The sequence below is a fragment of the Pseudorca crassidens genome, chromosome 13 (assembly GCF_039906515.1).
Source record: "Pseudorca crassidens isolate mPseCra1 chromosome 13, mPseCra1.hap1, whole genome shotgun sequence".
Lineage (NCBI taxonomy): Eukaryota > Metazoa > Chordata > Mammalia > Artiodactyla > Delphinidae > Pseudorca > Pseudorca crassidens.
Window position 1 is genome coordinate 30,307,174 of NC_090308.1, and position 13,765 is coordinate 30,320,938.

General features: G+C 37.1%; 1 protein-coding gene across 6 annotated transcripts in view; it reads right to left on the reverse strand.

The window, feature by feature from the left end:
* LOC137204532 (uncharacterized) overlaps positions 1-13,765 on the reverse strand; it is a 285,170-nt gene that overhangs the window by 120,498 nt on the left and 150,907 nt on the right. The window lies entirely within an intron of this gene.

The window sequence follows — 13,765 nt, forward strand, 5'->3', positions numbered from 1 at the left end:
AATGACCAAATACCAAGTATCTATTGTTTCCTTACACTGTAGTGCAGTGCACACGCACTGAAACATTTCCCCATAACAATTCTCTCTTATTATGAGAAATTCACTGGAATGTTTTCTCTCTGCTTATATTTTATCTATTTTTAGTGCTGGTGACAGCTCTCTCAATTGATTTTATTACCCACCAGGTAGGGCATTTGGTTTGAAAATCAAAGAAACAGACTCAGTGCTTGTCCTAAAGTGCTTACAATCTAATTGGAGAGATAAGACTTGCATACACCATAGTCTACAGAAAAGTCTGACAAGAGACAAGTTGTAGCATTGGTGGCACCTGGGCTTCTTCACTGGTGGTAGTTGCAGTTTTGAAATCACAGATGAGTGGTGGTATTGGTTTGGGCTGGAGCCCTGACACATGGAAAATCTGCCTGAAAGGGGTGGGTGGCAGGGGGGAGAAATGTGTGAAGTGGGACAAGGAAAATAAATAAATTTTTCAAGTAAAAAAGCAACACAAGACAGTTTCTTTCCTCCCAGTTCCATCCCCAGGGTGAAGGAGGAGAATCTGCATAAAAACTGATCAAGGATTTGTTGACTGGAACTGTGTATGAGAGGATTAAAGAGGAATGAGAGGTCCACACGGTTCATTTCCAAATGGAGTTGCCAGAGGGAATATCTGGAGAAGAGTAAGATTTGTTTAGTGAAGGTAACTCTTTGGAAGAAAGAGAAGACAAACTGTGAAGATTGGTGAAGTCAGCCTGGACATGATAACCTAGTTATCAAAAATATTTTTTAAGTATTTTTTGCTCATAAGATTTTTTAAGTTAGGAAAATATAGAAGCATAGCTTAATTTAGCTGGGGGACCTAGTTTGTTAAATCTTATATGGTTTTGGGTGGATAATGGAGAAAGAGCCAATCTAGAGGCTTTGGGTAGTCAAACGGTCAAGCAGATTAATTAGCTTTGATAGCCCCATTCAAGTTATGGGTAAAAACACATCAATCGGAACAGTGAAGGGGCAAGAAATGGAAGGGATGGAATTGGCAGAAAGGGCTCAGTGCTGGTGACAACCACACTAAAAGCAGCCACATGGATTTTCATCCACATAAAGAGATTAGAAAGCAGAGAACCCTTGCAGAAAAGCTCTGGAAGTGAGAACCAAGTCAAGATGGAAAAAAATAAAATAAATAGAAATGCCTATGAAATAGCTTGGAACAGATAAATTAATGCTCAAGAAAGACATATATACTGGAGAATCAGAAAACTAATGAATGTATAAAATAGCTTAAGAGAAAGGGAGACAAGACAGTAAGAGAAAATAAGAGGTTTAGTATTGAAACCTGGAAGAGGAGGAAATAATGTGAATAGATAATTGATTTTCATTATTATGTATGATTCCAATTTTATGGAGAAACTATCAGACAGCAACACATATTTTATTTAAAGATCATTTTCACTTTGACAATTGTATAATGGGGTTTTCAGTCTAAAGGGCTTTATGAAAAAAAATAAAAAATAGGAAAACAATAACAAAGCAAAGCTGATGGCATTCTCTATTACACAGAAGATGGCATCATGGAAATCAATAGTCTGGTTTATAGACACTTAAGGGAGCATGTCTGTAATTATGGCCCAATGACGTGAACTTCTGCCAAATTTTTCTTAAAATGAAATTAATTTTAAACCACTTTTGAAAATTCTTGGGTATTATGAGTACATCTAATGCTACTAAGTCCACCAGAAACCAGGCTTCATTACTTCATTGACATACTGTGTTTCAGGCAACACTTTTAGGAAGAACCATATATATTTTTAAAATATGTGTAGTATTTTCTCTTAAAGTTTAGATATCATTATCTAAGTGGTTTATCCTAAATTTACAAGGCTTGTTGGGAATGAACACAGAGTCTTTAGCAGTGATATTCTCAAAGTTATGGTTTTAAGGGCAAGGCTTATTGAGTTTGGTTTCAAAGTGCTGCTAAAGATTCTTTAACTTCTCGGAAGAAAAGGCATAAGTTATTTATCGGAAATAACTGAGAGTAAAAATCAAGCAGCAGGACAGGTCCAAGTAGCTCTGGATTTGTAGGAGGAGAGAGAAGGGGCACTCATCCTGGAACCTGGAATCTCAGGGAATTCTCTTGTTAGCCCAGATGCATCTTGTTGGATGGTTCATTCAAAGATTTGATCATCTCCTTAGTAAAATAAAAAGCAGTAGCAGGTCTTCCCTGGTGGCGCAGTGGGTGGGAGTCCGCCTGCCGATGCAGGGAACACGGGTTCGTGCCCCGGTCCGGGAGGATCCCACATGCCGTGGAGTGGCTGGGCCCGTGAGCCATGGCCGCTGAGCCTGCGTGTCCGGAGCTTGTGCTCCGCAGTGGGAGAGGCCACAACAGTGAGAGGCCCGTGTACCGCAAAAAAAAAAAAAAAAAAAAAAAAGAAAGCAGGAGGCTTGAACTTTCCATCTTAGCTGTTGGACTCCCCCTCAAGATAGGGGCCCATCGTTGTCATTTGCCCTTGAAGACAATCACTATATTCTTTTTACTCTGGGAAACTCACCCTAATAGATGGCTTTTAGTATTTTTTTTTTTTGAATTGAAGAAGAATTTATTCTTCAAAAGCCACTCTTCACACCGAATATATACGATGAACAGCATATAATTAGGATCTGCTAAGGATCCCTTAAGCCTGTGCTTCTTCACACTGTGGCCAGGGGGTTTTGTGTGAGCGTCAATGACAGAGTTTACTCAAGTTATAGCCTCAGTAGGGAGCACTTTTCTGGAGCACCCACTTTACTTAATGGTGTCATTTAAAAAATAATTTTATATTAAAACAGATCTTCAGCATAAAACACAGGACTTCTAAGAGGCTTTTAGTATTGTGGAAAATTTTTTACTGGGCACTACATCTGCTACCAAGGTAGATTTAATATTTCATCACTTCTCTCTTTTCTCATTATCTTGGTTTATTTACCCAGGTAAACTCTTTATAAACATATATTTGTAATTTATCATCTGATTTTATTATTCCTGCAAACGACTCATAAAACAATATTTCTAAAGTCCCGTTAAATGAGAGGTGTTGTGGATGGTAAGGAGTGACCTTTGAAAAGTGAGCATTTCCCTAAGCCTTTCTCTATGCAGGACAAGAATTTATTCTGCATATGTTGTGTACTGCAACTCAAAGCATGGAAATTTCAGTGACAAAACTTTGTCAGACAGAACATAAAAATGACTGATTTTTCCAGAAAAGAAAATGTTTGGAAAGGAAATGATATCACCAGAGTCCAAGGCAACTAACTAACAATATTTCCTGAGTACACAGAAAGATATTGTCAGATTAAAAGGACAACACTTCCTTTCCTTGTTGAGATGTCAGTAAGCCAGGTCACCGAACTCTGGTAGCTTGGATAGTACTGGGTCAAGTGTGGTCAGGCTGGGGAGTGCAGGGCTCAAGTTAGGAGTGAAATTGGAGGTCATCCTACCATATGTCTTAATATTTAAGTTATAAATAGGCTAACACACTGTAAAAAAAATGTTTTATTCTCTTACGTTGCTGTATGTAACTGTCCTAATGACAAAGTATAAATCTATGATTTTTATATGACTGGAAGTTAGCAAATTATCAAAGATAAGCATATTAATTTTTATTGCACATGTCTGGGTGTCCAGTGATACCTGGATGACTGATAAAATAGGTACAGAAATTTTAAAATAGTATGAATTTTTTAACATTTTGAAGTGTTCCACAGTCACCATATGCAACTGTTATGAATACCACACTAGTTTGTGAGTATCTCCAGAATCATGAATTGGAAAAAGGCATAGCATGAAAAATGAAAAATGGTTGCTCAGTACCGTGGGAAACAACACTTTGATGAAAGAACGGATATGTTTATATTATCTGAGAGGAGGGATTTGATAAATTATTTAATATACTTTCTCTTACCTAAGGGCTTCTGCTGTTCAAATCCACTCCAAAGCAGTTTCTCTCTTCAATGGTAATAGTGACCCAGATACAATCACTTTTTCTAGGACACAGGGTGCAAGACAGGCAGAGGCATTTCCCTGGAGCCTGAACAATGTCAGTCACAAGTGCAGACATTTAGGGTTCCAGGTGTGCTATGTCAGCACTGGGTCAATGGTAAGGGCACCATGTTTCTTTACCAATCTTATTTATCACATATCTGGGAGATGCAGAGCTAAGGGCATTGGCCCTTTTACTTGCATGTAAAGGCAGTACTATTCGAAGGTGATTTCTCAAGTGTTTTCATGGATGTGTAGAATACAAAAAGGTTTAAAGCACAAACAAATTTCCCCAAAAGGATGTTATTATAAGGCTCCTTTTCAGACTAGAATTTGGTAATTCTGTGTATTATGTTGTATTATCAAGGTGGCCATTACCATGTAGGAATAGAGTTGTAGATTCACTTCTAGCAAAAGAGCTTCAACATATTTTTTTCTTCTCATGGTCATGTTCAAGTCTACTGCAGAGGAAACCCTCCGGTGTCTTGTTTTCTTATGAGAATTCCTGATCTAATTGAACCTGGCATCTACTTGATCTTAACCCCTGTGTTCTTGCTTTCATACCACTGTATCTTCTCACCCCAAAATCCCTCTGTCATCACTGGTTTAATTTCAGTTTAATTACAATCATTTTCAATTTCTGATCCATCAAAATGTTGGTCTTCCCTATGCATGCATTTCCCACTCCAGTCTCTTAACACTTTACAGGCTCTGAACAATGGCTCTCTGTTCCCTCCTGCTAGGTTTCCAGAAACAGGCTTTAGAAAGCTGCCATGTGTTGATCTTTCTTAACACTCCAACAAGGACCCCTCCGTGACTCACACACACAGAAAGCCAAAAGCCCTGAATGGTTGTTTATTCTCACCAGCTGGATGACCCTGCACGTGGCTCTCAGCATGGGCCAGAATTAGAGACCCTTGGAGAGGTGCGTCACGTATATTTAAGTACAAACAAAACTGCATCAACTTGTGATTTGCTTAGATCCTTTAAGGGAGTTCAGAGTTAACCATGAAACTCAACCCAGCTTGTCATCTTTGCCTGTCCTCATTTATGCTCAAATGGGTAAGCAAGGATTAGGGATAGAGACCAGAGAAACATAAAAAAAAGTGGGGGCTTGTCATTTTCAAGAGCTTACAACACAATATTCAGTCTTGAGAACTGACACTCTGTGGATATAGAGCACATGACTCTTGATAGCCTGAGTAAAGAACTTGCTATATCTGCTTCAGAGAAATAAAGATAGATGAACTTTTACCCCAATCATGAGTTATACGTAAGCTCTAGAAATTGTTCAGCTTACAGCTTCCCTGTCATCTGGATGTTTTCTGCCCAGTTTTGTGGAGTTTTTTTTTAAATTGTAGTTGATTTACAAGGTTGTGTTACTTTCAGGTGTACAGCAAAGTGTACCTGAAATTAAAGAATATATATACATTGTTTTTCAGATTCTTTTCCCATATAGGATATTACAAAATATTGACTATAGTTCCTTGTGCTATACAGTAGGTCCTTGTTGTTTATCTATTTTATATATAGTAGGGTGTACATGTTGCTCCCAAATTCCTAATTTATCCCTCCCCCTGACATTTCCCTTTTGGTAACCGTAAGTATGTGTTCTATGTCTGTGAGTCTGTTTCTGTTTTGTAAATAAGTTCATTTGTGTCATATTTTAGATGCCACATGTAAGCGATATCCTATGATATTTGTCTCTCTCTTACTTACTTCACTTAGTATGACAATCTCTAGGTCTATCCGTGCTGCTGCAAATGGCACTGTTTTATTCTTTCTTTATGGCTGAGCAGTATTGCATTGCATATATGTACCACATCCTCGTTATTCGTTAGTATTAACATTCAGCAACAGACTCAAGGGACCCCAATGCAGAAAGGTGAAGGTCCTTCTCTGCATAGTATTCTGCTCACACACTGAGGGTCTACTTGCAAATTCCACCTGTCTCTCCCTCCCTCAGCTCCAGTCTCTACCTCCCCAACTCAGTGAAACTGAGAGGCTCTGTTTGGGCTCCTGCTTCATGGAGCATGGTTCGGTAAGTGCCGTTAGGTAGAAAACAAGGACATTTGCTGGGCTTGTGTTATTTGTTTTCCTTCTCTGAGACACCACAGTTCTGGCTGCTTATTATCCAGTTCCAGTTGCTGATGTTACATATTTTAACCAGTTTTCTAGTTGTTCATGGCAGGAGGGTAAGTCTGCTATCAGGTACTCCATTATGGATGGAAGCAGGAGTCTCCAATCATGATTATGGTTTAATAAGGTAACTGAGATAAAGACTACTTATATATTTACCAAATCCATTTTCTCTTTTCCACACTGGAAGCAAGGAGTAGGCAATCAGTTCTGGGAAAAAGGTGTCTTAATCTCAAAAAGAGTCACAGTGAAGAAGCACACCCTTTTTCTGCCCCTGGATATTGTCTTGAGGATGTGAAATCTGGAATTGCTGACGTCAACTCATAACTAGCCTACAGAAGAGGTACATATGCCAAGAATGGCCACACAGAGAGATGAAAGTACCTGGGTCTTTGATGATGATATTGTGACAGTGAACTAGCCAGTCATGAAGTACTCTAACTTTAGACTACTTATTTGGTGAGATAATAAACTCTTTTCCATTAGAACCAGTCGAATCAATGTTTTCTATCACTTACAAACAAATGCATTGTAACAGATACAATCCTTCTTATGAGTAGGTGACTTTGAGAGTCTTTAACAGAAATGAGAGGGAAAGGATAATTATGAGGATATGGAGAGAAAGTGAGGAGTTCACTTCAGCACATGTTGGGTTTGAGTTACTTAAAGATTGTCCAATGGGATGTCCAATAGGCAACCTGAACATGTGACCTGAAGAGGAGAAATCATAGATATTTGGAGGTCATTAGTGTACGGTCTTTGAAGCTATGAGTATGGAGAATACTGATCAGGAGAATAGGTGAGGATGGAAAGCACCAATATTATTGGGGTGAGTAGTGAAAAAGAGCTAACAACAGAGACAAAGATGACATAGTAAGAGAAGAGCAGGAGATCAATAAGAAACTGGTCTCACAGATGTCACTTTGTTCATTGGAGATATCCATCAACTCTGATCTTAAGGAGAGTGTACTGCTCTCATTGTACAGGTAACCTAATTTTATCTTGTCCTTTCCTCGCAGACATCTGAAGAAGGTTGGAATAGGATCAGAGATGAATCATGAGGCCTGGCCTGGGGAAAAAGTCAGGATTACAGAGTAGATGAAAATGGAGGAACTAATGGAAACAGAGATGAATCTCAAAGATTTAATGTAACCAGGTCAGGTTCACTCTTGTTAATTTTGGTTATGCAACATGCTGTTTATCTATTTTTTTCAAAGTGGTATGTATAAGGATCCAAAACAAAGCCATAAAGGTTACAGCCTTTTATAATTAAAAAAAATTGTAAATTGAAATATATGTAGTTAACCAATAGTATTCATAATTCTTAGATGTACTTTTCTAAGTTTGACAAGTTTATACAATAAATTGAAAGAGGATGTTTTTTTCTCCTAGGAACTAATCCCCTAGTTAGTAGACTCCAAAACGCTCTATTACTAAAGAAATGTAACCTGAAATTACTATTATAATAGTATTGATTTGGTGATTCCTTAATGATTTTTCTTTATGGAATCATGAGTATTGTGAAAACTGCAAGGCTCCGAACATATTAATGCCATAGCATAAGACTTTTAAAAGTTTTGGGCTGGCTTCAAATAGGTTTAGAGGAATACTATTTCCCTAAACTAAAGGGAAATTTATATCCTTTGACTGTCAATCAAAAACTAAAGTCTTAAGCTTTAACATATAAGTTAGCAATTGTAGATAGATACAACTGATCATTTTAAAGCCTAGAAAAATTTAATATTTATTAATCACATATGTAAGGAAAAATAACATTGGAAATAAATGTATTGAGAACTGACACTCTCCAGCACTTATTGTTTGTAGATTTTTTGATGATGGACATACTGACTGGTGTGAAGTGATACCTCATTGTAGTTTTGATTTGCATTTCTCTAATGATTAGTGATGTTGAGCACCCTTTCATGTGTCTGTTGGCAATCTGTATATCTTCTTTGGAGAAATGTCTATTTCTGTCTTCTGCCCATTTTTGGATTGGGTTGTTTGTTTTTTTGTTATTGAGCTGCATGAGCTGCTTGTATATATTGGAGACTAATCCTTTGTCAGTTGCTTCATTTGCAAATATTTTCTCCCATTCTGAGGGTTGTCTTTTCGTCTTGTTTATGGTTTCCTTTGCTGTGCAAAAGCTTTTAAGTTTCATTAGGTCCCATTTGTTTATTTTTGTTTTTATTTCCATTTCTCTAGGAGGTGGGTCCAAAAGGATCTAGCTGTGATTTATGTCATACAGTGTTCTGCCTATGTTTTCCTCTAAGAGTTTTACAATGTCTGGCCTTACATTTAGGTCTTTAATCCACTTTGAGTTTATTTTTGTGTATGGTGTTAGGGAGTGTTCTAATTACATTCTGTTACATGTAGCTGTCCAGTTTTCCCAGCACCACTTATTGAAGAGGCTGTCTTTTCTCCATTGTATACTCTTGCCTCCTTTATCAAAGATAAGGTGACCATATGTGTGTGGGTTTACCTCTGGGCTTTCTATCCTGTTCCATTGATCTATATTTCTGTTCTTGTGCCAGTACTATACTGTCTTGATTACTGTAGCTTTCTAGTATAGTCTGCAGTCAGGGAGCCTGATTGTACCAGCTCTGTTTTTCTTTCTCATGATTGCTTTGGTTCTTCGGGGTCTTTTGTGTTTCCATACAAATTGTGCAATTTTTTTGTTCTAGTTCTGTGAAAAATGCAATTGGTAGTTTGATAGGGATTGCACTGAATCTGTAGATTGCTTTGGGTAGTAGAGTCATTTTCAAAATGTTGATTCTTCCAATCCAAGAACATGGTATATCTCTCCATCTGTTTGTATCATCTTTAATTTCTTTCATCAGTGTCTTATAGTTTTCTGCATACAAGTCTTTTGTCTCCTTAGGTAGATTTATTCCTAGGTATTTTATTCTTTTTGTTGTATTGGAGTGTTCTCTTAAGCTGTTACAATTACTCTTGCAAAGGGATTCTCCATCTGCTCAGCCTCACCTCTGCCAAGCCACTGTGCCCATCCCATCCCTTTCTGGATTAAGAGGGTTCCCAGAAAGTGCCAGAGGAAGCCAGCTCTACTTGACAGCTCATTAACCATTGTCGTCTAGCTGTCTCTTTCCAAAGAGTGTGAAATAATTTGTCATCTTTTCAGGCTAATTATTATTTCCTCTTTTGGACCCTTTGTATTACTAACCCCATAGTCCTCTCTTTATGTTTTCCCTATTTAATCTCAGTTCTAAATGAGATTTTTTTTTTCCTGATAAAAACCTGAAAATACTGAAATGGCTTCAGGATATGCTTCAGTTTGGGTCACAAGGATCCTGTAATTACTGCTCTTACCTAATTTTAATATTCAGAGTTTGTTTGTTTTTTTCCCCTAGAGGGTCTATCACAAGGTTTGATACAGGGTGAGTAATGCTTAGTGATTTATCAATAACATTTATCAAAAGAATATTGGCCATGCTACCTCTGTCTCATTGTGGGCCTAATGTTTCTCAATGTTCATTAAATTTGGTGTTCTGTACTTAAGTCTAGGCTCCCTTATCTTACCCATTATATTTTCTTTCTGCACAATCTTATCCTTCCACATGGTTCAGTTATGATCTATATGCTGATGGCTTCACCTATATATTTCCAGTCTAGTCCTGTATGTAGAGCATAAAGTACACATCTCCAAATATCTATCTACTCTTGGATATCCCACAGATGCCTAGACCCCATCATTTTCCCCCGAAAGCCTGATTAAGTACAGGAAATATTTCTTGAAGGCCTACTTCATGAAACAGACTCTGGCGTCTTAACAAGTGCCAGGCCCTGGGGTAAGTACTTTACAGATATCTTCTCATTAAATTCTTACAACCTTAAACATAACCTTTACTTCCATGGCTTTCTGAAGTTCTGCATCAACCATGTGGATGGGCAAAATTGATTTCAAGTAACATGGCAGTAGTAATCAGTGGCATCTAGGAAAATGGCTGGCAATAGATTGAGTGAAAATGTCCTCAGAAAAGCTGCTATATTGCTCAAAAGCAAGTGAAAGGGAATGTAAAAAATACAAAATCACACCAAAAAATACGTTTAAGCATCACTTCTCAAAATGTGGTTCCCAGACCCCTAAGCTTCCAGAAACCCTTGTAGTAGTCTGCAATGTAAAAATTACTTTCATTATAATATTAATATTATTTGCTTTTTACATTGTGTTGACCTACTCAGTGCGAAAGCAACAGGGTTAAACTTCTCATGCTGTAGCATGACTCCAGGGCAGTGGCCTCAAACTATATTAGTAGTGATCATCTCCTCACTACCGTGTACTTGCAGTTTTTAAAAAGTTCAGTTTTACTTAAGATGCTTTTGGTGAAACAGTAAAAACTATTAGTGTTATTAAAGTTCAACCTTTAAGCGCCTTGCACTTCTGCTAAAATATGATGGTTGTCTCGAGGAAAAGCACTTTGTGATCTTTTTGAGTTAGAGCTGCACTAACCGCTTTTCTTCATGGAACACGATTTTCATTTAAAAAATGATTGACAGACAAACTATAGTTATTTAAACTTGGGTATTTGTCGGACATTTTCTCAAAAATGAATGAAGTTATCCTATTACCTTAGAGAAAAAAACTGACAGTTTTTGATACCCAGGATAAAATTAGAGTGAAAGTGAAAATTAGGATTTTGGTAAACATAAATCTGTCACTTTGAGTTTGACAGCTTTCCAACAGGTTAAGACTTCTGATGAGACAGGTGGTGATATGGTATGTGATAGTAAATGTTTTAATATACATATTATCTGTATAGAAATAAAATAATAAAATAGATTAACCTTTTGTATGATCTGCAAAACTTAGTGAACTAATAATATGTTCCAAATGATATATGTGTGATTCTGCAGAATGAAGGTACAGTCAAAATATAGGACAGCTCAGTGGATTTTAAAGTAAGAGTATGAAAGTTCATTGATATGCTTTAAGATTCCACACTGTAACTAACTTTTTTGATTTCTGTGTCAGAGAAGAATAGCCACAACTATCTGAAAGGGCTATTAAAATACCCCTCCCTTTTCCAACTACTACCTATTTGTGCGAGGACAGATTTTCTGCATAAACTTGAATCAAAGCAACGAATCACAACAGATGGAGATACAGATATGAGTATCCAGCTTTCTTTTATTGATCTAGACACGAAGGAGTCTTGCAAAACTGTAAAAATGTCACTGTTCTTACTAGTTTTTTAGTTTGGAAAATATAGTTCTTTTCTATAAAGGTAAGTTGTATAAAGGTAAGTATGTAATGAACTTATGATTGTTATTTTAAATGAATCGATCATTAAGCATTTTTTTCATTGCTTAGTTTTGATATCTAATATTAATAGAAATGACAGCAGTAGATAGAACCCACATAAACAACAGCTCTTTAGGACTCTCAGTAACTTTTAAGATTATAGAGGGATATTGAGGCCAAAAATTTAAGCACCACTATCTTTAGACAGTCAACTCATGACAGCTGACCAACATAGCTGGCAGCAAGCAGTGGAGTGGCTCAATCTGAACAATCAGAGCCAATTTGAACAAAATGAAGGTAGAAGCCTGAAGAGTACTCTTCAAAAATCAAGGCCAGTCCTCACCATTCTGCAAAGTCAGTGGAAAATGCCTCATCCTCTCATCCTGCTGGTACCACCCCTTCAACCCCCTCAGGTGACAAAGAGCATCAGTATGGCATCATTTCCAAGCACAGAGACCACAGATATATAAACAACCTTCCACCTCTTTCAGGCGATCAAAGGATGTGCCAGAGCTCTCAGCTCTCAGGGGAGAAGTCTCACTCTCTCTTGCTGGTAAAAGAATTGTGATTTTGCCAGTGCTGCCTGGAAGGTGGGGGAGTGGAAACTGCATGTGAAATAATATCAGAAGGTTTCTTTTCCAAAGCTGCAGGACCAAGAGTGGAGTGGGAAAATGGGAAAAGGACAAATGGAGGCAGCAGTCCAAGGGGGTAATATTTCAGAGCACAGAGATATAAAATATACTCTCTAAATTCAGTGATACTATGTAGTGTACTGTGTCATTAGATTATAACCGTCTGGAGTAAATTTTTAAATGTGCCACTTACAACAGTTACCAAAGTGAGCAAAGGCAATCCCTTTATGTTTACTCTACTTAAATTGTGTTTAGAAGTACTATTTCTTGGAGAAATTTTCAAAAACTATAGCAATCTCTCAACTTAATGACCACTTCAGTTTTGTATATTTAAATACTACCCACAATATTAGAGTGAATCTGCCATAAACTTAAGAAGATAATTCAAGTTTACTGAAGATCAGGCCAAAGTATATTCTATTTAGCTATCTTATTTTTCAGCTCATGCATATTAACAGGTATGAAGTATGAGTAAATTCACTCATTTACTGAATTTACTGAAGCATAAGTTAAAACCTGGGATTTGTGTTGTAACTGTGTGAACTAATAGACTTGCCAAAACTTGTATGGACGGAAACTAACAACTCTTTCTTTCTAAGCATATCAAGTAGTCCTGGGTATTTTCATGTATTTACTTTCAAGCTTCTGCAAAAATATCCCCAGCCTATGAATAATTGTGCTTCCCATGCAAGTAAGTGAAAAGTAGGATTGCTTTCTTCAGAATAATGGTAGGTAGCCCATTGTAATAACCCAGAAACACAAGATAGAAAAAATATGATGAGATAATTTATCTGGTCAAATCCTGTTTTGTGCCCACATCACTGTAAGGATAGCCTTAGCAGCTTATTCTTACCTAGCTGTTAGCTTTCCCATAGACCTTATTCTTCGAGGGTAAGTAATGTTTTGTTTTAGACTATTTTGTTTTTGGTTTTAACCATCCCCTTCCATGCTTATTTTCTGTAGGTCCTAGGTTCCAACACTATTTTGGGTATCTGACAGTAAGTAGAATATTACATGTTAGAATCTGAGGAAACACAATTCTTACTGTTTTACAGCATGATTAAGAACAAAGAAACAAATTTCCAAATCATTTAAATATATATATTTCAAAGGTATTCGGTTCCCTTAGATAAAGCATTCTCATTTTTATTCATATTAATTTCTGAAATAGAGACTAAAATATCTTAAAAAGCTTTCCAAGAATGTTATCTTTTACACTCCACTTAGGCATTCATTGCCAACGACAAAGCTCACAAAGCTTATTGTATAAAAGTAGGCTCTGAATGAATGAGACATATATAGCAAAACAATTATGTGTTATTTAGCCCACATATGAGTTTTTATCTCTCTTGTTTTAATGCACTAGCCTGGATCAAAAACAATGAAATGTGAAAAGAAAACAGAGTTTGAGTTGGCCGACTGTTATAATACTGTTCAGATGATTCATTGATAAGTACCCTTCACTTACCTTCTATTTCTGCTTTGATTCTCCCCCACTAATACTGGACATTAGCAAGACTTCCTCCTATAAATTATTCTTCATAAAAACCTTCTCTACACTCAAGTTTTATCAGATCATGTCATTCTCCTGAAGCTCTATGACATTGTTGTCTCTACTAGCAAAAATGCTTTGCAAATCACTGCTGTTTTCCCTTTCCTCAGATGAATAACCAGAGACAGGAGGACATGACTGTGTGATACATGGCCGCACGTTTATCTGTGAGC